The sequence below is a fragment of the Typopeltis vanoorti genome, chromosome 15 (genome assembly GCF_054136105.1).
Source record: "Typopeltis vanoorti isolate ZY-2024b chromosome 15, IOZ_Tvanoo_1.0, whole genome shotgun sequence".
Lineage (NCBI taxonomy): Eukaryota > Metazoa > Arthropoda > Arachnida > Uropygi > Thelyphonidae > Typopeltis > Typopeltis vanoorti.
In genome coordinates, this window is record NC_143563.1 from 111,338,555 (window position 1) to 111,364,594 (window position 26,040).

Below are 26,040 nucleotides of genomic sequence, written 5' to 3' on the forward strand. Positions count from 1 at the left end.
AAACTCGGTTGTTTGTTTTGTGCTAGTGCCCTGCACAAGTTTAAAATTTGAAGTTTAAAGTGTTTTAATATAATTTAAAATTGTACCATCATGACTACTACGAAAAAAGCAAAGACATATCACTATCAGGAGTGGAAACTTGATTGTTTCTTTATTATGATCAAAGACAAATGTTGTTGTTGTTTGATTTGTAATGGAAGTGTTTCTCTGCCGAAAAAAGGGAACTTGGAACGACACTTTAAATCGGGAACAGCTTCAAAGGGATGGGTGGGGGGGGGGCATAGCTGCTGTGACGATGTGCACAGCAGCTATGAAACGGCGTATCCACGTAACAGTGATTTACGAAAAGTCAAAACTCAAGAATTGAAGAAACGTTTGTCATCACAGCAGCCATGTTTCATTAAAATAATGTCGAACTCAGGGACAGCAACAACTGATTAGTTAAGAGTGAGCCATATTCTTGCCAAACATAAGAAACCCTTTAGTGTTGGTGCAATTTTTAAAAAAGCATTTCTTGAAGCCGCTGAATCGTTGTTTTGTAATTTTGAAAATAAATCAGAAATAGTTGCTGCTATCAACGAAATACAGTTGGAAAACGAGAAGGAGAAATAAATTCGGATCTAAAAGAGCAACTAATGCAGGATATTAAGGATTGGCAGGCCTTTCACTTCAGTTGGACGAATATACTGATGCAGTTGACATCGCTCAAACTCGTTGCTTGTAGAATAAGTAATGCTGGTTCATCAGGAAGTTCAAAATGAAATATTCATTTTAATCAGTGTGGTTAAAAAACGGCAATATTCTTTTAAGCATTATAACTAATTAACATTACGATAATTATAATAATATATTGTAATAATAATAAATAATATTACAATAATTTTTTCTTTGTCTAAACATAAATTAGAAATTAAATGATACCTTATACTCCAGTTTTGAAAAAGATCGCAGGTGTATCTGTATGCACAATGTCGATCTTATGCAAACATTAGTTGACACCCCTGTTCTAGTCCCAGTGTAGCCTCGTAAAAACTCTCTTAATCCTTGAGGTTACACCCAATTACGTTAAGGAAATACGCGATATGAAGGCAGAATATCAAATTCTGTACTCCGATTTGGTGACATCCAAGTGAAGATGTTTCAGTAGTCCTACTAATATATTTCACATCAGTATTACCCTAATGGTTGCATGGGTGTGTGGTTAAGAATTAAATGTTACGAAAATCACTATATAAGAAACAAGAAGGTAATATTTGCACACTCAGTTTAACACAAACAGCTGAACGTTACCATGGAATTCTTTCATCCTGCAATCACGATGGACATAAAATCTGACCCGTGTTAAGCATTGCTGGAATATCCGTAAAATGGTATCAAATGAGATATGCATCGTCTGACCGAAATGCGTAAGGTGAAAGAAAATGTCTGAATGTTTTACTATTATTATTATTTTCATTTCATTGGTCTTTTACAAACCTAAAGAACAGCAAGGACAACTCAATTATCACATCATTAAAAGTATAAAAATGCACCTGAAAGAGAAAAAAAAACATAACTATACAACCAAAGTCCTGGGAGCACGACTATTATTGCAGGTTTGCAATGCACAATTTTCTGTATGCAAAGATGTGTATAGGATTGAAATGCATTTCGAAATTGATATTAAACGATGCAAAAGAGTTACACCAATAAAAGTACAACAAGGTACGTACTTTTATTGATATCGGTGATTTAAGATCAATAGCGTACAAATGTTTTCCCACCTGCCATGATTTCTGCGACTTCTTGTGTGCGTTTGTAGGGAGGGAATGACATAAAATATCCGCATTATTTATTACGCTCATGCTAATAGCAGATGCGGTGCAGGAAGAGAATCTTTTCGGCAAGGCGTTTTTTAATTGAAGTATGAAGCACTCATCAAATGCTGGCGCCCGCACTGGTAATTTCGTTATCCCAATCCCATCTTCTTTGCAATAATTATGGATTATGACAATGTTGTCAGTAGAGGTCACTAGTGACAAACTTCACACCGATGTGTTGGATATGTTTAGTTATAAGTCAATAGCAACATGGATCATGAGGCTTTGGCTTCTTCCAGCAAGTCTGTAGAAAAGTGCGCAATCCCACACTCTCCCATCATGGGAGACCGCGCACTTCATCTTCAGTGAGGAAGAATAATAAAGGTTCTTTGCAACTTAGATGGTGAGTTGCACCATGTAGGTTGCAACACCCTTCAGAAAAATTATGTTGAAGTATAAAGTGATAACTTATTGGCTAAAAATATGCACAGTGTTCCTCAAATGTGCATTTCTTCAGTTCAAAATATGTTCAGAATGATTAACAATTCAGTGGCACCAAAATGAAAGTCCTCTTCTGAATCCTTTTCAATAAAATTATGGCGGCGTTCACTTTTCAGAATACTAGAAGCATATTGACTGCTGTTCAAGATTACAAAAGAATGTAAATACATTCTAATTACGCAACACCCTTTAGATAGTTTAACGAGGATTCTAAAAAAATGGTTTCGCTTATGCTCAGTTATATTCTTAGAAATGACAAAAATTAAACGAGGAAGAATAAATCAGGGTTCGATGGATTTGTGACATTTGATAAGATGGAGAAATGCGGTGGAGCGGATAAGAGTTAGATTGTAATTTCGTAAGCTAGTTTCCACACTGGTACAAGAAATAGTTTTATCTTTGACGTCAAAGTTCTCTTTAACGATGTCATATTCAGTGCTCTCCATTAATGAGGTAGTCGAATAATCACATTTGTTATCGAATATCATAGCTTTTACCGAGTATAATGCCTCATCAGCAGTTGACCTCAGGAGACTGGATCTATAATTACTGCTCACTCATACAGAAGAAGTGTGTCATCAGAAATTTTGACTACATCACTTAGAAAAGCAAAACGAAAACGTCTCGGGTTGGGTGACATTGGAGCCGAATGTTAATACGTTCTTTTAAGGGTGAGAGAAAGGATGACATACGTGTTTTCAACATTAATTCGCTCGCAGTTAACGCACGTGATTTAGTGGAAAAAAGTGTGCGGCTCATACGAACGGAGACACTGATAATGAATCCAGATTGTGGGGATGTATCTAATGTATGGGGGAGGAAAATGGTGTAATCCGAGGATAGTGATGGGTTGACATATGGAAAAGGAGAGCAGAGGAAATAGTTCTTAAACTAGAGATCATGAAAGTATTTAGGTTTCGTATGAAATGCTTCTTAAAGCAAACACTAATATTCCTTAAATAGCTACTCAAGTTTAGTACAACTCGATGGATCAGAATACCTTCATCAATCTCTTACGTTTCAAAATCTGCCTGCCGAATGGCCACTTTTCAGTCATTCAGGAGCAAACTGGTATCATACGGTGAGTTGGATCTTGACATTTATTTCGGAATTACTGGTTTGCACTTGACCTCAGAGTAAGAATGACTGTACTAATTATGAATGTACAAATGTAATACATTTTAGAAAATTACTTCTCTTGTACGATTTTCATTAATTCCGCTTAAATTTTGTTACTGTTTTCCCCTTTTTTTCTGGCCCATTAAACTAGATCTCGTTTATCGAGTGATCGTTATTAGCAGCTCTAGGCACTGATGTCACGTTAGTTTCCTTATTAGCATCAACTGGGAGACCTTGAGTGCATCTCAGAAACCACCTGAAACCCTGATGGGAGGACACTTCCTATTCTACTCCGAGATGACAGCTTCAGAGTACAGTACTCGCTGGCCTGGTCACCTATTAGTGGCTGCTCACAGTCTGCACTGATTTAAAACCAACGCTACTTGATCATTCTGAGGATTATGTATTCGGAGTTACGAAACGCAGTATTTTTCAATCCTACGATCCACTGGAATGTTTCGTTACCAGAGGGCTATTCAACGTGGTATTGTCTCTACTTATTTGCTAGAGCAATGAACTATGCAGTGCTTTATGCTGAGAACGTAGCGTTATCTCTTAATCAAGAAGATAACCAGATCTATCTACTGATTTGCTTTGGTCTAATACAATCAATGTACTGTCATTTATCTGGTGAGTATATCGGATATATGTAGGTATGTACAGGATGGCCCATAAGTCACGAAGTGGTTTAGAACATTCAGTAACATTTTATTTATTATTTTTATTCTTCTGTTATAATAACATACAGACGCAGGAGATTTTTTAAAATTTATTTTGGATATTTTGTTTTATTTTCCACAACGCTTGAGCCTCAATGGAATAAATTCTACAGAGACATTTTGGGTGAGCGAATAAATTCGAAAAGGTCTACATTTAATTGGCCGTCATGTTCTCCAGATCTGACAGTACGCGTCTTTTCCTTATGGAGTTACCTGAAGTAACTTCAGGTACTTAAAATGTTATTCGTCAAAAGAAAATCTCTTCAAAATAATTCTGTAAATGATTACATTAAAGCAGTGGTATCGAGCGGATTGGTTGTGTTCAAGGATTGCGTTAAGCGTAACATTTCAGTAGTGTTATTCTGCTACTTTGTTCTTTCTGTTTAGGCATTATGTTGTGCAGTGTTTTTCTCTGTTATGCAGTAGTCTTCCTTTCATAAACTCAGTGATGTATTACTTTGAACCTTTTGTCCTAGATGAGGTATAAAGTTACAGTTCTATAATTTGTACCAAATATGAATTTTCGAATCAAATCATTGAAATACTGCTTGTCATTTGTTGGTTATAAAAGGTGTTTGTGAACTAAATTACATTATCGTACCTGTCATTTTTTCTACAGATCAGAAGTGCGCTGCCGTGTTCGTTCAAGTTACTTGTCAAGTCCATTCTTTTCTGATCCATTTTTAATCGTTTCTTTTTGTTAATGACAATTTAAAGAAACTGACAACCTGCAACAACAAGATAACTTAACTCAACTGTCAGTTTTGAAAGCATTAATAGTAATCTAATTTAATGCTGTAAAAATACTTTTTGATTCACATTAGAAGATTAATTATGAAAAAGGATATAAGGAAGATAATCCCACCCACCCACAGAAGTGCAGGCGATTCTAATTATTTTGCTTAAAATGAACTTAACTTACAACTAGGAACTGCTGAAATTGGTTAAATGAAGAGGAAAAAACATAACCCTCAATTATCATCTGCAAGCTGTCTTAGGTTGCAATATTTCAGAAGTTGACTCAAAACCGTCAAGGAAATTTCGCCTGCAAGCATCACCGAATTACTGTACAAAAAGCACCTTATGAAAAGTTAATATCAACTTTTTGTTATAGTATTTTTCTATATTTTAAGATAACATCCTGGAAAATCTTTTTATGACGATAATAAGACATGGGAAGGGGAGATTCTACCATATAATTAGCGATAAACAATTCAGTTTTTTAACGTCAATTTTGTAACGTCTATTCTGCATCAGATTGCAGAGGACATCTCCCTGTGTAGCAACTCATATCGCCTATTTTCGGGTTTGGAAGCTACTTCTTCAAAAACGTACTTAATCCAAACGTACTCGCCACTAGTGTTATGCGAGCATCCCAACCTTGTTCATAATTGAACCTGAGTAAGCAGGCTGCACTTCTCCCAAAACCTGCAAACATAAATTGCTACTGTTCAGTTGGTGAAAATGCCTTACAATATTACGTAATAATCATTCTTCCAGCTGATGAGAAACAGATAGCATTGTTTTAAGGAAATTGTTACGTCCCATTACAACTTTTTAATGATGTTTTTAATGCAAATCCTTGCTAAGAATGTTTGTTCGCCTCGAGTACATTACACTGTGGATGGACCTGCACCAGATAATGCGGAAACCCTTCTGTAAAAAACAAACGCAGAATTTTGGTTGAAGCAGAGTCAGTACTTAACTGAGCAGAGAGATAATTTAACCCACGCCAAAAATAACAACTATAAGAGCCTTTTGAATTTGGTCAGAGAGCTACCAATCGAATGAGGGTGTGCTTGTGCATTAGAGATGATGCAAAAAGAGAAGGATAAAAAAAAACGCGTTTACTTCATTGAACTGTGTATGACTGTTACATCTAGCAAACATAGCTGGAAAGAAATATTTGTCAAGAGCAGCAAATATTTATATTACACCTACGTATAATAAGATTACATTCTGCAATGCATCTGTTTTACTTCACACGTACTGAATGTTATTTAACGGAGCACATCTCATCTGAAAAATATTTGAGAATCTTGTAATGTTTCAGTTTTTACTGCTGCAACTTCGACAACGTTCTGGGTTACTTCAGAAGTTTAATTACTTGGTTATTTTAGTTGAAAAGAATAGATGATTAATTAATGGTTGCACAAGAAAACAAATTCTTGTAATTCGTGTTGATATCATGGGGACAGTTAATGCTGTCCTCTAATAAGATTGAGAAAGTGTGTTAGTCGAAATATATTCATCTCATAACGGTATTGTCAGCGAACATCATGCTCGGTAATTAGACTGCCTTAAATTAGACACAGCGGTCACGCAATGGAAAATTACGATTTCAACTAAATGTGGTAATTTTACATTGATCCATTAGTTGTACGTCTGGAACTGGGGATTGTTCCTCGTAAGATTTACTCGATGGAATATTTAACTAGACTTTGAAAATAAAATTTCCTCCTTTGGATTTCGCGAAAGAATGGTTAAGAATCGATCTAAAATGCTTTCATGCTAGGTCTGTGTGATAAAACCTGAACAAATTGTTACATTACGGCTAAACTAATGTTAAACAAAACCATTTAAAAGTCATTTTTAATTGTATTTTAAATTGTCGTTAGATTCGATTTTCAGTAAGACTGAAGTGCACGAAATTAGAGGGTTAATTTTTTTTAAGAATAGGCGAGCAATTAGAGAGTGTTTCCTCGAATAATTCCTCGAAATGGACACAGTAAATCTTGAAATGTGCCTCAAAACATGAATGCCTAACAACAATGAGATTATTCTATGAACCAATCACACAGTAAAGAAAAAATTATTCACTACTCAAGAGTTCTCCGATTAGCGACACGCAATGAACATTCTCGGATTTGGGACTGCAGAAACAATTTGTAGATCAAGAATAATCAACCTGATATCCGTTAGCTAAATACAAAAACCTTAAATCTATATTTTCTGTCGCTGAATACAAACAACGCTTGGGAATAATCATTCGACAGGGTATTTTCACGAAGACACGAAGTTTCATTAATATGCGCTTTGACGACAAACTAGTGGTGCTTTTTTGTAATTAGGTTACTGAATTTTTCGTCAGCAACTCAGTTACAAATAACTACACGAAATGAAATTAATCACACACAAACAGAATACTTCGCCTGCTTGTCAATGTCTTCAAAATTATTGAGGTCCTTTACGGTTTGTACCATTCTGAACATGGTAAAGGAAAACTCAAAAGCGAGCAGAAACAGTTTTAGGAGACTGTTTGCTGCTGCTTCCTCACTCCCCAAGGACGAATTAAGTTACTGCCAGTCAAACGTTAACATGGTATTTTTATTTTATTTGATAAGTGCTGGCATTATTAAGAAAAAGCTTTTACTTGAGAAAATGACGTGAAAATGAGAGGTGTGTGTGGGCGGAGATATGACCGTCGTTCCTCTGTGATTTAAATGGAACACGTAAAATATCAAACATGTAACAAGAAATATGAAATTATTTCTTCCAAAAACAAATTCAGAAACACAAGAAATGAATGAGGTCATTTTGAGGTCCTTCCTGCTGTACGAAAACGCACTTCTAAGGTCGGCAGCTATTTGGTCCTTAATTTTTCTAACTATGCGAACAGAAGAATAGCTAACTTGGCAACAGTGAATATGGCGCCTTTGTATTAATTATTTTTATCTCGGATCAAAGAGAAGTAACACAATTTCGTAAACCAATCTCTTTCCATTCTTGAACGATGATTTCATTTAAATTTAATATGGGAGTCTTGCTAGCTAATTAAATGCTTCAGTTTCGCTTTTAGGCACAACTCAATCGACGAACTGTTGATGCAATTTGCATGAGCTCAACAACAAGCGGTGATTTCGTTGTCACTTGGGCTGCGTTTACATTAAGAAACTTGGAAGGAATTAAAAAAGGGGAGAGGGAAGAGTATTGAACTACAGATGAAAACTGACCAGCCGAAATACTCTGTAAAGCTGTTTAGAAAAAAGTGTACAAATAGTTTACACTTTTACACAAAGTGTAAAAAAAAGTTACAAAAGCAAATATAAGTCTGGAAATATATTTCATGCTTTTTCAATGAATCGAATTAAAAAAACACACGTAGAACATGGTATTAATCTTATGCACTAATAAACTGTGTTTCACTATTTTATATTTTGATTCCAACCCATATCAAATAGGTTGGAATCATCCCCCCCCCCCTCCAAACACTATGCTTAGTAAACTCTTGCGGCCAATCCGATTAGCATTTCAACAAGATAACTTTTAAGAGCTGAAGGAAATAAATAATTACGAATATTTTCACGATCTCTTTAAATTCAGCTGAAACACATTCATATATGCCTCCTCTTTCAGTTATTATCCATTTCGTAATTCTCCAGCAACATTTCAATTTATCTCTGTACTGGTTTACTCTTAAAAATTAACTGACCTTAATTTTTATTAAAAAATCTCTTCAGTTAGGTTGGTATTCTCTCGTTCAAGTTGCTTCTTAAAACGTTAACAGCGGAAATGACAAGAATCAACATACCTCGTTCTATACTTAACACATGTAAATGGATTACTCCAACAGTCATACACACACATCTCTACTCCTACCGAATCTGCTACAAGAATTACTGAGTCCTCTGGAATAATCTTTAGCGCCCTCTGAATTTTATTATTTTCACATTAAATACTAAATGAATTTAAAAGGAATTGTGTTTTCATTTTAAGTTGGTTTCTGCGAAAAATAAATAGTAACTTCGAGGAAGGAAGGTAGGAGTAAAGAAACATAAAAATCATTTACCGCACCAAATTACAAGAGCTGTTAGTCCAACATCCAGAATTCCTTAGAATTCAGTTCTAAGGAATTCTGGATGTTAGAGATATCGATTCTGAGATGGATGTGCTGTAATTTAAAACCGAGAAAAGCAAGATTCTAATCTCAACAGAATAGTATTATCGTAATACAGAGTCGCTTAAGATTCAAAACCTGATGACTGGAAGACGACCACATAGCCTACTACGGAACAAAGAACCGACCGAGGTTTCTGACGTAATGTAAAATCCTCACGTTTTAGTTATGCACTCCGTTAATAGTGAATGATCATACAACTTAATAGAATTTCGTCCCGGTTTCATGCTATAGAAAAGATACAAAGGAATCATTGCATTCTCCGGAATGTTCAGGTACCTCTCGGAGTTTAACGTTAGTGGCACCACAAACAGAAGTCTGAGGCAGGACCAAACCATTACAGCGCCACCTCCGAGTTTCATAGTTGAGGTTACGCACTCTGGTAAGAGACTTTAACCGGACATGCGCTGCACCCACGTCAGTCCATCTGCTCGAAAAAGGTGTAGCGTAATTCATCGCTCCATTGCATAGCTTGTCAAGCTGCCTCGTACTACTGTTCACGTTCTTTACACCACCGAAGATGAAGGTGTATGTTGGTTCAGGTAACTTGGGGATTGCATATTGCGGGCCTACCATGGAAACCCATGTTGCGAACTTCTGTTCTGAATGGTTTTGTGCAGATTCGTGTTTCTGTCGATACCTGGAACTTCGCATTCAACGCGTAGACAGACGAATAGTGGTTTTTACATATTATCCTTCGCTGCACCCTACAGTCTCGTTCGGTGAGTCGACCACTGCGGGTAGCGCTTGCAGTTGTCTCCCTGAGCTTCCATCGCAGTTAAGTTCACAGACTAATGACCGATTTGTAAAGAAATTGCCGGACAGATAGGGCTTCAACATGACATCCTACCACCAGTCTTTCATACTCCGTCAGCTCCTTTCTCGTATCCATTTCACCCGGATACGGTTGCACCGACTTAGGAACATCACATTCCTCCAATTTTTACCGGCTACAAACACGTGACTAGTTACATAGCACGACGTACCTTTCCCATGGGAGTGTCCAGTGTGTGAGCAGTACTGGAGTGCCTTACGACTCTTGCTGTGAGAGGACATTTTTGATAATATCTGGAAGTCGCAAAGAATTTTATAAATATGGTGAAGATTGCCCATGAGAATCGTTGACTGAGCACTGATTTACACAACAGTATGTTCAAGGGTTCTTATTCGAGCTAATACTGCATGCTCTTAATAAAGTCGTGCTGTGCTCTTTTAGTTTGGATTCTTTTGCTGTCTTCTGAACATTTTTGTTCTCAAAGAAGCTTTTACATGACCTGTGAGAAATGTGGTTGTATTTTAAAATACAAATAAAATAATAAATCTCATCATTAACTACTCCCTTTGGAGATAATGACATCATTACTATTCCAACTCTTCAAAAGTGGGCACGAATAATCTATACGAAATGCTTACTATTACATACTGAAATAATATTATGAAACACAGAACTGCTTTAAGCCCGTCAGTTTTTATTTCTGTTTCAAATCCATCATTTTTACATGTACAAAATCTGTTAATTAAATTCTTCGTTGTCAATTTTCTCCAATTATACACGTTAATAAAAACAAGTTCAGAGTGCTACAAAATCAGATCAGTTGCAATTATCAACCAAAAATATTTTATAATACTAAAACAAAACTAATAAGTTAAACAACACTTCGTTTCTGTATTTGAATGATATTAAGTATCATTCAAAATTAAAAATAAAAAATAGAAATAGCAACGTATCGTGCGATAGTTTATTAGGCACGTAACTCGTCACTTATTACTATTCATTCTCTCAAGCAAAGTTTCCGTTGTGCATTTTGAATGCGAGTTAACTGTAATAACTCAAACAGATTTTTCATAAGAATATTTAGTCACCACATTAATTCTTTCGGAACCGGCTAAATTTGCTAATAGCAATAAGATATTAATTTCCAACTACATTAGTTAATCTTTTGTTCATTATCAATATACAATTTACCTACCCTTGATCGGTAACATTTATCGAATTCACTTGTAAAAGCGTTCAGGTCTTTGGTGAAGTTCATTCGATACATTTCCCGTCCTAACAGGAAGAATATTCAGTGTATTAGGTCAGATCTATTTCTGTATAACATCATTATTGACATACAAAACAATGGATAAAAAAGGAATACGATACAAATTATCGAAATTCAGTTATATGAAAACCCAGTTCTCAGTTATATTCCCTCTTAGGACCTAAAATTACTGCTCATCTCATATTCCCCACTCTTACCTCAACTAATCTAAACAACTGCAGAACATGCGACCTTATTAACAAATTTAGCACACTCTCGGAACTCGAAGTACCTGCGATTGAGTCATCTACCTAACAATCAGTTGTATTTGTTACCGAAGACATAATTCAAACACAGTGTAATGTGAATGTGACTCACATTATGTTCCAATCTTTCGATAGTTGGTAATAACGGTAAGCCACTGTAAATAAAATGGAAATACACTGGTACCTCAGATTTTAGGCATTAGGTTACACATGGCTATCAGAATCAGACATACTAATGGGTATTGTGAGACTAACGGCTACAGCATTTTAGGAAGAATGGACAGGATGGGAGAAGAGGGGATGCTACTAATAATGAGGCGAATCGAATCCAATTAGTTTGAGATTCATGACTGTAATGTTGAAAACAGTATTTCGTGTGGCAGTGAATTTGAAGCTATCCGGTGTGAGGTGGAATCTAACAAGATCGATTACAAAGTTTCATCACTAGCAACTAACCCACACACCTGGTGGATCGTTGCTAGTGATGAAAAAATGCATCACCACAGAAAGACGATGGGTACGGAAAGTGTAATCATAAAAGGGGACTTTAATGATCCAAAGATTGAATGGATAACAATAAAACCTCATGAGAAGGGCGAAGCTGAATTTACTGAGCTGTTGCGAGACAACTTCCTCAATCATCATAGAATAGAACGAACTCAACGACTTTCTCTCTTTATAATGTTACCATTGATTTCGATAAGAGGAAAAGGGGTATTCCTTTATACAATAAGGATGTTGTATAACAAAGTGTCTCTATGTCAACCGCTGCTATTTCTTTACAACATTTGGAAGAGTTCCAAATATGCTGCGTTAGCTTTAATATAAAAGAGAAAAGTTCAACTATTACTCTGTGGTGGTGTTTTATGGCTGCAATACAATTACTTCACGAGAGCATTCGCTGTGATGCTTTTCGCTCGCTTTTGTTTGGTTGTTTTCAAGTTTTATTTATGCAGTGTTTGCCATTCTATTATCAGAAATTTCTCCCAATAGCTTTTATTTGAAAACTGATTATAATGTGATGCTAACATGCTTAATTCAGCCCTTAATTAATAAACTGGTTCAGGATGCCGAAAAAACTAACAATAACTTAATTTTTCCAATATTTACTAATTAGCATAAGGATTCGCTTTCCAAGTTTCACATAATTATTCAGAGAGAAAGTTTTTTTTTTTTTGGCAGTGGTGCACAAGATACGCTATTCAAGCGATTAAATATAACGTCAAATCAAAGACAAACTACGTTCTTAATTTTATACTGAAATGGGGGGAGGGGAGAACCACACAAAATAATGACAAATGCAAAGAAGGTGTATTTGAAAAGCAGCCGCACGAGCAAACACTTTTCTGTATATGGATTGCATGGAGAAAGCAGTCGTTTAAAATATTTCCAATCGTTTAAATGTTTCCTGCGCGACTCGTTTATTCCATGAACTGGATTTTTTCAGTTAATTTCTAAGTTAAAAGGTCTGTCTGTAGTGCAAATAACTATCAAAGTTTCCTAGAATTTATATTTATTTAATGGAGCAATTAACGTTTTCGGAAACTTTTATAAAATAGTGGGTAAACTTGATGCGCGTGTATTCAAAAAGATTTGATATGGTAGAAATCAACATTCACAGAAGCATTAGTTGCCTTCCATGAATAAAAGACAGGAATTTATCTAGAGAATACTGGAGTCAAGTTGCCGAGTGGTCGTTTGGCATCCAAGAATATGAAGCACTTCTATTAGGAAGAAAACACGATTAGAATGGCTAAAATTAAACATGCCACAGAACCTAACATAATATTTCCGTTAGAACGACAAATAATGATGTATTTTCTTTCAGTTTATTGATTGGAATGCGCATAGCGACTATTTGTGAGTCGAATGTACGCTTTTACACATGAACTCAGTTTGTAAAGAATCGCTAGGTGCCATCAATGTTTATGGAGGTGGTCCTGTCAAACTTCGCCATCCAGTTTGCTCACTTACAGCTAGTTCTACCTAATCTTATTATTTTAAAAGATCCATTTACGAAATGTTTTAATTCTAAGATCTCGAACTCTCCTTGAGGAACAGGGAGTATATTTTCCTGTTTTTCTTACTGAAATAGGCGTGGGTCAATGCTCATGGAATACAAAGTAGGGAGCGTTTACTTGAATAATAATAATGTTGTGTTACGTAGGATTTTGATGGGCTTTACTCTCTTTTTCAGAGATATTTTATTTGGCATATCTTTTGAGGAAGTCGCAAGGAAAGAAATCTTCTTAAAATGAGTTGATAAAAATAGCAGCGCTAACAAATACGAAAGAATCGAACAATTGAATGATGAAAACCCACTCGAATATGCTTACATTTAAAGGCGTTTTTGCTTTCAGCGCTGTGATCGCAACGAACGAGATTTAGAGGAAGAAAAGCGCAGCTGAAACCGTTCTTCTTATAAGCATGGTATGAGTAATAAGACTCCAGATAGAACTGGAGAAAGAAATGCGATCCGAAGCATGCAGCGAATATCACCTAGTGTAGTGTAATCTCTGAATATGACGAAAAAAACCACATGGATAATTTCAGGTTCCGGATTATTTTCCTTTCTTAGTTGTGGTTTATTTCGATTTCGGATACACTAACAATATTCCAAACTTTAGGGGCTCCAGGGACCACGTTAGTTTTCTTTACTCAACAGTATAGTGCAGAATTAAAGCCACGTTTTGAAGAATTTCGTTCGGAATCAAACTACACAAATATTTTGATGATGAAGCAGCTGATGTTGTAGTATTTAGGTAATGGCTTGCGTATTTCGTGCATTTATAAACGAGATGCACTCAGATTTGTCTCGCTACGTTCAGTTTTTTTGACACCGTTTATTATCACATGTCTAGAATATGGTGTGATTAAATGTGGTCATCTAAATGTCAGGAATGTTTATAGCCAAGTTATTACACACACGCTAGATCTTATTTAAGTGCGTTACGACTCTTGTTGCGAGAAATGATTTCGTTGCGATAATCTCCGGCAGCCGCAAAGAAACCGCGATTACTGTCCACAAATGTCATTGGCAAAGAGTACGTTACGCGATACGTACAGTTTATTATCACTTATTTTACAAGAGCAGTAATACTCCAGTATTTCGTCTTTACAGAGATAGTTACTAGGCCAGACTCAAAGTTAAAGTTGTTTAAGGCATCTTGACTCTCCCATTAGGAGTTGTTCGCTATTAGTTGGTCAGATTCCGAGAGGATCCCCCTTTAAAATAGAAAATTAGAGCCCTTTTACGGAAGGCTGTTTTATCCCCGTTGCACCAAAATGCAAAGGAATCAAAGTATTCTTCACATTTGTTTACGATCTTTAGAATATTATTATTTCTTGCGATGCTGCTCAAAGGTAACATTACTTCCTCCTGTCGTTATCGGGAACTCCAAATCCAACGCAAATTCAGGAAAGCATTCCTGACAGTTTCGATACAGCAGGAGTAAATAGCCTTACTATACTCATAGCTTTAAATGTTCGAACAGCTTTAATACTGCGTCGTCCCGAGCATATTAATATTCATGTGTATATGGTATTTCTAAGGTCATTCAAACAGAATAGGTTTTAGGCTACGGTCTACCTACTTTTGCAAAGTAGATTCGAGAGAGAGAACCTCTCAGAATGATATTCTCAATCTTGTAAGAAAATATATTTATAAGAGGTCAAGCTATTAGCTTTTTCCAACACATTGGTGTAATGAATTTTTTTAAGTTATTCTCATTCCTATTCTGCTAATAGAGTTAAAAATGTTCCAAAATAGTCTTATATTCCTGGAAAGGGTATCTTTATATATAACTGTTCTACAGAATACTTATTTATAACAAGAAAGTTATAAAAGAGGATTGAAATTTCCTTTCCTAATAAAAGAAAAAATAACACAAAAAGAATAATTCCTTCCATTCGTAAGAACTTTGGAAAAGCCGAATTAATAATGTCACCGCAGCGGTAGAAGCATCTGAGGGCTTTTCAAGTTGACGAAAGGCAAAGAAATGAAGGGCGTCAGGACTTACTTAAAATGTTATTCCTTAATTAAGTGATAAATCTGTTAAAGCATATTTTCGGTTAAAAGTCGAATCTCGGTCAGCAACATGATTTAATGGCTCATCCAAAGTAAGTAATTAGAAAGTAAACAACAGAAGTATAAATATGCAACACTGCAACTGAAATCTGCTGTGCGAACGATGTTCATTTATAATAACTATAATACAAACCGAGTTTCATGTAACGAAACGCTTAGAACTAATTAACTTTTGTATTAAGATACAGCTGATCATCGAAGGAGAACCAGTTTCACTGCACCTTTGAAATATAAGTTTACTGCGACAATTCTTGAACCACAACCACATCTTTCTTATATACATATATATAAAAAAGTGTTGTTTTCATAACGGAAAACATTTTAACTGCCACAATTAAGTGCTACGCGAATAAAATAAATCATTTGAATTCTCTATGATAATAAATAATAATAATACAAACGAGAATCGAAAAAGAAAAGTGATGAGCGGACAGGACCTAAGACTGCTTTAAAGTGACTGCTGTGGTCCATTGGCGCACCCAAGGGGCCCTAGCCCCCCCAAAAAAGAAAAAACACCAGAAAAATTTCCAAAAATCTTTTCCTAATAAAATTCATTTTTTTAAAAAAATTTTTGTTGTGTCTTCTGTTTCTATACTACTTGTGAATTAGTGGTCACATAAGGTGGTCACAGGATTCCCGAGAACTACAGAGTATTCACCCTGTAGTTCTTGGGAATCCTGGCCGCTGTGAACGTAAGGCGAACGAAGTAGTGCTCGGAGGCTACTTCGTTTGTTCGAGCTGAGCCAGAGGAGATCACGAGTATCATGTATTGGCGATCACTGCAGATGCCCAGTCATAGCTCGTATGCAATGTATTCTCAAATCGTCTACTCAACTCGGCCTCCCCAAGATTAAATCTTGAGTGCTGGGTCCCCTCCAAGATTAAATCCTGAGCGCGCCCACTGCTGTGGTCAATAGCAACGATGAAGCATAAAGACTAAATGCTTGTTGCCACTTTACAGTAGCAAGTTCATACTGATAAACGAGAAATGCACAAACCGGAAGATAATAGGTACAAGAAATGTGATCCTCACCGGAAACTGGTTAAACAATACGCAGCACACAAGGAAAAAAATATGTCAGAAAAACAAAAATAGAATTAGCAGCAGAAGAAATAAAAATATTAAATACAGCTGATCAAGTATTACCACTAATAACACAATGTACAAAACAATGGAAAAAAAAACCGAACAAAAAGATTAGTAAAATAATTTGCTTCAGTGATCTGAAAAAAAAAAAAAACCTCTTAAAAATATCATTCCCTCTTCAGGCACGACTTCCCGTCTCCTTCGTAAAATAATTAACCAACTGGATTTACATTGCGATCTTATTAACACATTTAGTATATATACGAAGTACCTTCCGGGAGGTCACCCTAAACAAATGGAATTAATTTAAGTGATTACAAAAAATTGCAAATGCTTTTATTACTGGAAGGAAGTTCGATGCTGTTTAGCTCTAACTTCTGAAGACCGACTGGCTATTCATCTCCACCCCTAGCGAATCAATGAAATGCCCCCCCCCCCTTCGCAAACAAGACTATCAGAGATTTCCTTGCGCATTCGAAGTATGGCAGACTAATCCTAAGAGCTGTAAGTAGTCTGAAATAGTCTTATTCTACACTCGATTTCTTTTGTTGTGGGATTAAAAACTCGAGTTACCGGGAAGAAAATCTTTATTTGTTGCTGCCTCGGTTTTATTTTTATTTATTTATTTTATTTTTTGAATTTTTTTCTCTCTCTCTGCAGTATGTTGCAATTACATTAACAAAGAAATTTCTCCCAACAGCCATTGCTTGGCGAATGGATGGTTTATTTCTAATACCTCTCCTACATGAACAAGATAAAAACGGCGAAATTACAATTAAATATTCTTTAATGTAAGCTTGTAAAATACAGAAAATGCTTCATTTCGTACAAATTCTACAATGCGCTTTTCACCGAGTGATTATAATGTGATGATAACATGCCCAATACAGTCTTTAATTACTGAACCATTTCGTATCACGCAGAACACCTGACAAGACAATATCACTGAAGAATGAAGTAAATTTAGTTTCTTAAACTTCGTCCTCCTTTTGTCCATTAAATGGATGAAACCTGTGAACAGCTGGTCTGTCATTTCAAAACCTTTCAGCATGCGGCTGTTAGTGGATCTGAGGCCATACATCTGTCTCGCTTGACATCGCCAGCAGTGCAAGATCTGCGACAATTAGTAAAATGCTAATTATTCCTCCAAGGCGAAATTTAATTATTGTCCGCTCTCTCTCTCTCTAGGACTGAGGGATGTTTAGTATCCAATTTTCATTTACAGTTCCTTTTTTGCAGTTAGTAAAAAATTCCGAAAATAAAAATAGATTCTACCGTATTTTTTCATAATTCTGCTTCTGATACAAGTGCTATCGAATGCTGTCATATACCAGTTACGTACAGCACAGCACTGTTAAAACATCACCATTGTTTCCTTTCAGGGATTCTGCAATCAGGATTCTGCTCGGGATAGAAGTTCGTTCCAAGTGAATCATCTCATCTGAAGGTGGCAACAGTCCTAGCAATGATGGAATATTTCCAACTTCTAGTTATTAGCACACATTTCGATTTTCCAAAGTGCTGATCAATATTGAGAGGGCTTCTCACTATATTCAAGTCGCAGGTGACTTGTAAATGGTGAGATGAGGCGTAAACTACACTACGCAAATGTCAGTCACCCTCCAGAAGAGAACAATGTTTTGTGCATGAATTCTGGATAAAGGGGCAACCGACAAAGCCCTCTGGTTAATGTAACGGCTGCACTCTATCAGTGACTTTTTTGCTTCGCTTATTTTTTGTTTTCGAAATCAATCACATTACTACACATTTGGAAATTATCAAACAAAATCCAGCACATACAAAATTGCCACTCAAAGTTTAAAAAGTGGGTTATGTAATGAAGATGCAGTATATTAAAAAGAAAATGATGGCTGTTCACCTAAATTCACATATCTGTGCCCAAACGCGAAATCAGTAAAACAGAATTAATCAGGTTATAAAAATCTACAGACGTCGTAGTTGTGTGATGCCTCCAGAAAAATTAGTTCTGTTGTTCATATTCAAAGACAATATAATAATAATGCAAAGAAATGTTGGGCGAATAAATGACTTTGCTCGGACTCTTCATTCTGAAAACAAGGACACGTTGAATTAAAAAATTCATTAATTCAAATAGTTCATTCATTTTTTATGCACAGGAGTTGCCTAATCTTCATTATACTTTGATTCAGGAGGAATGAAATGTTAATATTTGCGCTGAATGAAAGACCTTCGATGTTTGACCTCGTTCGCATTTACTTTAGTCGCGAAAGTAAGTTCGTGGTCTGCTCTGAAAAAATTCCTAATGCGGAATTAAAATTGATAGTAGCATATCACTCAAGCTGTATTCCTTACGAAAAAAAGAATTGTGTTTTGTAGCATTGCTCTACTTTAAACGCTATCTTAATCAGCGTTACAAAAAGTTCACTTTCTGAGACCACCTGCTTAGGATGGAAGGTCATCTTAACTTTAATAAGGCAACTAATGGAATGCGTGTGGTTTCACTAAGGATGAGAAAACGAATTACTTGTAGGTTTATCATGGATATTGTAATGGATTAAATCCAATTTATTAGGTGTGTGTCATTGCGAGAAGGCGCTGGATTGGGAGACTAATTAGTAATGAAACAAACGTATTCTTAAATACAATTTAGGAGTGAAACTGGTTATGCTAATCGACCGAACATTTTCTTAGCTCGCTCTTTAAGATTATTATCAACGATATCAACACTACGAAACGATGAATTTCCACAGTAGATTTTTTCAGTAACTCGTTCGTTTCTTAAAACTGGATTTCAGATATCATTCACAATGTGGATTTAACTCAGCTTATCTAAGAATCGATACTATTTTCGGTAACTTTTAATTCATGATTTCTGATGAAATTGTTACCTGACAACTGCTCATCACGTAGTTCTATCTAGACCTTACTTTCTGAAGGGGGTCGGTTCCCGTGAACATCGTTCAAGGGGACCGACAATGTTTGTTTGCAAGCTCATCAATGTTATGAATATCAATGTTTGTTTGTTTGCAATGTGAAGTAATCTGTTTTAGTACTGTTCTAGGAATGTGGTGTCCACCCGCGATGAAACAACAGTCTGGATATCGAATAACTACTCAGTCCCTCTCTCTCTCTCTCTGTGGAAGGTTGAGTAACATTGCGAGACATTTAGAAGTGATATACCTATACGCATAGAGCAGTATGATGCTATACGTGTGCTGAGAGCGAGGGATTAAAGGTGAACGCGTGGTGTGTTGCAGATATATTTGAAGATGTGCTCTGCTCCTAGTCTTGATCGCAATCGGTAGCCCAGTGATTTGGAACTTGGGTTTATTTCGGCATATTAAGCATCTGTGCGGGATAGTTGACTGTAATAATAATCCCAATCTAGGTAGTACTTTATGTAAATTATGCAATAGCAACAATTTAACTTGTTTTTCTATCCTTGTTTATCAAAGGGCAAATGTAGAGGTGAAGATGTTGTCCAAGAAAGATTAATGTAAACATATGAATGGATGGATTAAATTCAGGTGCGTAGGAGGCAAGGTGTTTTTGAACTTGGAAAATACGCACGTTAAAGATCTCTCATCAATCACAACCCCCCAATCCCGTCCAAACTTACGGGTAGGCGTCACAGAGGTGGTTTAACGATTCACTATTCTTAACTCTCAACGAATGCCTAAAGATATCGTAGAAAGCAAAATTGCTACACAACGCAGGAAGGTATCTTCCTTGCGCCTCCACATTCAATCTCTCAAAGTTTCCTATGGAAATATTAGCTAACAGAGGCTCAATTTCCACAAAGCAAAGAGATTGTTTCTCGTCTTAATTATGTTGCTGTTTGTATTGGGATTATAATCGTATCCTTATTCATTCTCAGCGTTTTTCTAAGCTATTCAAAGAAGAAGCAAGAAGCGGTTTTTCTTTTCTCTAAGCCTGAAACCTGACTTAGAGACAGTCACGATGAAAGAAATTTATTAAGTTTTATTTTAAGATAATGCGGTTTACTACCCTTATTTTAAAAAAGACGGGCAATCTCCAGCTTACACTTGCGTTTCGTTCTTTTAATCTCTTTAATTCTTCGTTTATAAAAATGGTTTTAAGGACTATGGTTCATTTTTTCTTTTTTTCTTCTTTTTTACAATATTCTTGCATTCATGTATTTGTAAAGTTTTTTTTTTAAGATTAAGTTGGATATTATTTGATTTTAGGAAAATGTGCACACGTTTTCCTAAAATCAAACCTAAGTTTTCGAAGGCGAAGGAAATCATCTCTCGGTATGTGATGGAAACAAAGAAAAGGGAAAATAAACAACATTAGTTAAGATTTGGCAGAACCAAAAAATGAAATAACAGGAATGTAAGACGAAGCATTTTGATATGTTCTGATCCGTTACCATTACTTGATAAGACGTTTATCAGAACTCAGAACAGTATGAGGATTTAGGAATGGTTCGCGAGTTGAACTCCAGTTCCAAAGCTTTTATAATCATCGGCAGTCATGTGCGTATCTCTCGTCGTGAAAAAAACTGAATGTCCACCGCTTTCGAAATAATTTTTTTGTACTTTTGGGGAATAAATTAAATTAACTTAATCAATATAAATATTCATTAAGCAAATGTTTAATGAAACATTTAACGAATGAGGTGCATCACATCGAAACAGTAAACAAAACTCTCCAAAGCGACCACTACATGTGACGGCATTCAACCGATTTCTACCAAATTTGGTCATCTCCTTTAAGACTCCTTCGCGGATGAAATCTGATTGTATTCAAGTGCTAGGGGGTCTGTTTTCTGCACCGACTTCTGCAGATCGCATTCATTCAATCTAGTTCGGCTAAATCTGGAAAACAGTTCTCCCTTATGAGGCCACAGATCCGCTGAAAAAGTAGGCCCAACCTCAACTCAAGCTGTTTCTTCAACAGATCTCGACCACACACTGTCGGAATTGTATAAAGGAAAGTTAATGTCCCCTAAATCAGCAATCATCGCATTATTCGGCTTAGATCAGTTAATTGTTTCACCCTCTTTATCCAGATAATTCACGAGTAGTAAAACGCATTTATCAGAAAATTATTTAATGGATGACTTTAGTTCTGCTTAAGAAACAGTTTTTTACCATTTTTTTATTTTTATATTTTCGGAGGACCGGTAGCTGTTTGCCGACTATATTTCGGCAAACGCTGGTGTATTTACTTCTCAAGGCGAGAAATAATAAGCCAGTGAAGGTAAATACGAATAAAAATCACGACCTTCCTCCAGTTTAATCTTAATATCAAAACCATTTTGCATAAAATTTCATTTTGTATCTGAAAATGTCCGATAAATTACAACCAGCTGAAGTTCACTTCAAGTTGAATAGCTTCTTGGACAGGAGATGAACAACCGAAGCCTTTCTAACAGAATGACAAATATCGCGATGACCAAGCGACTAAGGCGAATTAGATTAGAAGCAATCATCCGTTTTTACTTTCAGTTTTGAATAAAATAACAGGAGGAAGCTTAGTTCCCTCTCGTACTGTTTCTGTGCATGTAAAGAACAAAATGTAGAATGGATTTAAAGCAAAGAATGTGATAAGGGCGATGCCTAAGTGACGGGAAGTATGTGTTCGCGCGGGTTAACGCAGAGTAAAATCCTTCTCGATGAAAGGAGATGAAACTTTGTGAGGTGCTTAAAATTCATTTTGTATTCTACTAAAATCGAAATGAACTGAACTTTAAAATATCGGCAGCGATGGAAGGGCAGGGTGATAGTTCGTTTCTAAGAATGAGCTCAAACTCAATAAGCTTTCTTGTTACTGAAGTGAAGGAAGTTATTAAATTTTTCTATTTGTATGAGATTAAAATTTTTCATCATTTGACGTCATTTCAGTAGAACGTAATCTACTTACCAGTTTCCAGTCACCGAAAGAAATGAATCCAACTTCTTGGAGTTTTTCTTTGTAATGAAATCAGTACCCACGCTGGTTAGCAAATCGCTTTAGATGTACCTCGGGCGACTGAGTGAGTGAGTCATAATTGAAGTGCGGTCAACAGCCTTTAAAATTAAGGCTTCTTAAATAATTGAAATAAAATAAATTTCAAAATTAATGCATCCTGGAAAATCACTTAAGCGTACAATTTGTGAGAAATATTTGGTTTTACACAATGAAAGATCTACAGTCTGCTTGTGTAAAGTTAATGTCATACGTTTTTTTTTTCCTGCATTTTAGTATGATGACTAATGTTGTCTTGGGCGCCTGAGTTACGTCTTAACTCTCAGACGGAAAAATATTGTACGTTTTGTGTACAATATTGTACATTTTACAAATATAGTGCGACTGAAATAATCGTAATATTATAGGCGATAGCGAAGACAGGATCAAAATGGCCTTCATAGGATTTTCACTATTTACTCCGGAAGGACATAGTCCTGGCTTCCGACCACTTCACTATAGTCACTGTCTAGGTTTATAATTGTTCTTGATACGGATCGTGAAATCAAGAGGCGTAAGCAACAGCACATCTTTACGAAGTGATTATTATTCGTATGCGCTTCAGTTTAAAAGTGATGCCATTAGTAAACTTGCCTCTTTGATCACATAATGCTTGGGTAAGTAATAAGCGGAGAAGAAAACCATGGCTCTTTTAAGTCCATTATCATCCATGGGCATCACAGCCACTAAACGCATATTTTTAGCCAGCGCTAAAATTATTCGTTTATTTCGTGGCTGTGATGAATCCCAGATTAAATGTTGGTCTGCAAGACCAATTTTGCGTTGGTGGACCTGAAGATATCAAAATTTTACTTTGGTTATCCATTAGACCTGAAGATGAACAAAGCATGTCTGAAGAAGAAAAAAAATAGACGCCGGCAAGAAAGCTCTCTTGTTCTGTTGAAGTGTGGGCAAATTATCCTTCAGAAGGAGAGCTCGATATGAATAATTACTTTTCTTTCTTTTTAGAGAAAATTAATTTAAGTATTACGTCACCATTAGTGAGCAACGATGGATAAAATGCTCCAGAATTGCTCAGCAATAAACTTATCAGATATTACGGATATTCTTCAATGCCAGCATGTGTATTCAAACAAGACCACTATAATTCAAACAACTGTAATCCTTTAAACTATACCAACACTACGTAGTAACTTACAAATACTGCAAAAATAATTAATTCAAGAATGGTTATGGTGTTAATGGTTCTTCAAACACATAAAAACCCGAATTCCCTTCCAAATGGAAAGGCAGATAAACTGAGGAAAAGTTAAGTGAGCACAGATAAGCAGTTGCATTCATTATAAAAAATAATACTCACTTTTAATTATTAATATCAATAGAAAATATGAAAGAATAAAAAATCAATCTTAATAGAAGCAAACTTAAACCTGCTGGAGATTTTACACATTTATGCACCAACAATCCCCAGCTGAAGATGGGGAAACTGAAGAATAGAGGAAACTTTCAATGGCATTGGGGAAGTGAAAAAATAGCGCGTTAATCATTACGGGAGATTGGAATGCCAAAATAGGAACAGGAAAGAAAAGAAACATTTCTGTTGTAGGCCCATGTGGATGTGAGGTAAGAAGCGATTGAGGTGATCAGGGAATGAGTATGGTGTAAAACAAACGGATAATCACAAACGCTTTATATGAACAAAAAAGAAAAAAAAAACGGATTGTATATACAAATGTACCGATGGTACCATACACTAATGCAAATGAGTTTATAATGATAATAAGTGATATAAAACGGAAGAAATGCTAACGTTTTGCCAAGTGCTAACTGTGAATCGGACCACAGACATGTGGGAATTCCAATAAAGCTAAGAAAAAAATAAATAAAACAAGACAGAGCATTCATTTGAGATAGGGCTAAATTTTGGTGCTATTAGTTGGTGTCAATTCTTAATACTGCATTTTTCGTAAAGTATTTAATTTATACAGAAATGCTAGAATTATTAAACCATTTCAAATCACAAAGATAATTTCGGTAATCTGAAGTTCGTGCAGATGGTCAAAATATCAATTAAAGAAGTGTGATAGGTGATGTGCTTACAGCAGTGAGGCAGCACAGAAGTCTTCATTTCCAAGAGGATGTCTGCTGTTGCTCCATTTTCGTGTAGTAGCACTTAAGTATATTTGCCATTAGATGGAACTGAAGGTTCTGTAAACAAAGGTTAGAAAGAAATATAGCCGCTGTCCCATTTCTTTTTATCCGCTAATCAACGCAAAACTTATGCACTTACTAGTGTAGTCAAGGACAGTCAAGAGTGATACTGAACATACGCTCCTTTATGCAAAAAAACAGTGGAAATCACTCCCGTTATTTTAAACTCAGCATTGTTTGAAATGCGACAATTACAAAACAGAGTGCATTTTTGTTTTATAGTTGTCAGAAAACGTCGGCTTTTTGAAATTGTTGCAATGTTTACAAGCTTTATACACTTGTGATGCTCGTGATAAATGTTATATTGTGGAAATAAAATAATAAAACTAAAAATTTGATTATAGTATTTATCCTAACTTTAGGAAATTTGTAATGTACATCAATAGTTTGGCCAAAACAATTAAAATTTTAATGTTGACAAATTGCATCTGCCAGAAAAAGTATGTGATAAATGCCTCAATACCTATTACAGATCGTTGTGAAACGCAATGCATAATTACGGAGTAATGCAGTAACTTGCGATCTATTTCGTTTCAGCAGTAATACATGGAATATGTTATTAAAAAGTAATTCATACCAACACGCCTCTGTGAATGCGTAACGAGAGATTTGTGTTCCTTTATTTTCCTCCCCAGCACGCAGTTAAACAAGGCACACCATTAACATCACAGGGACCGCCTTCCTCCAATAACTAAACATGGAATTACCCACCTCGTATTTGGCTACGCGAAGTGGTGCAATAATAAAAAATGACCTGGTAACAAGAGCAAGATGGCACAGGGGAAGCTGGGGGGGGGGTTTGAAGCATTGAATTGCAGTATATAGATGAGGTTTTTCGATGAGCGACAAAAAATTATGCAATTCGTAAAATCTTTCAGAAATGATTCGAAGCTGTGCGTTTTGTTCACGGAGGAAACATTAATGTAGCTTACATACGTGTAACATTAATTTTATTCACGTGAAATAAATTGAAAAAAAATCCAAGTTCGTAATATTGGATTATATACGAGATTGCTTCTAGTTATGTAAATAAAAAAGTAATTAAAAAAAAGCCTCGCCCACTCGATGCTGATTTACTATAAGTTTAGAACTTTCGTGTGTCGGAACCACCTAACAATTCATTGAATCTCCCACAGAATTCTTCTCTTATATTGATTCTGATAGTAAAAGCTGTCATGTTTATTAAGGGCATGAGACAATCTTCTTATCATTTAAATAAACAGGCATATTGTTACCTTTGTGTCTTTAATATGCTAACCGAAGATAGTCCTGTAACAAAACGGATGAAGCACCCCTATCCATCCTACCATCATTCTTCACATCGATTCATCCCATTAGGTTTTATTTTATTTTTTTTTTTCAGTTAAATGTATAAGGATCATGGAGTCTGTAATACATAATGAAATGGAGGCAC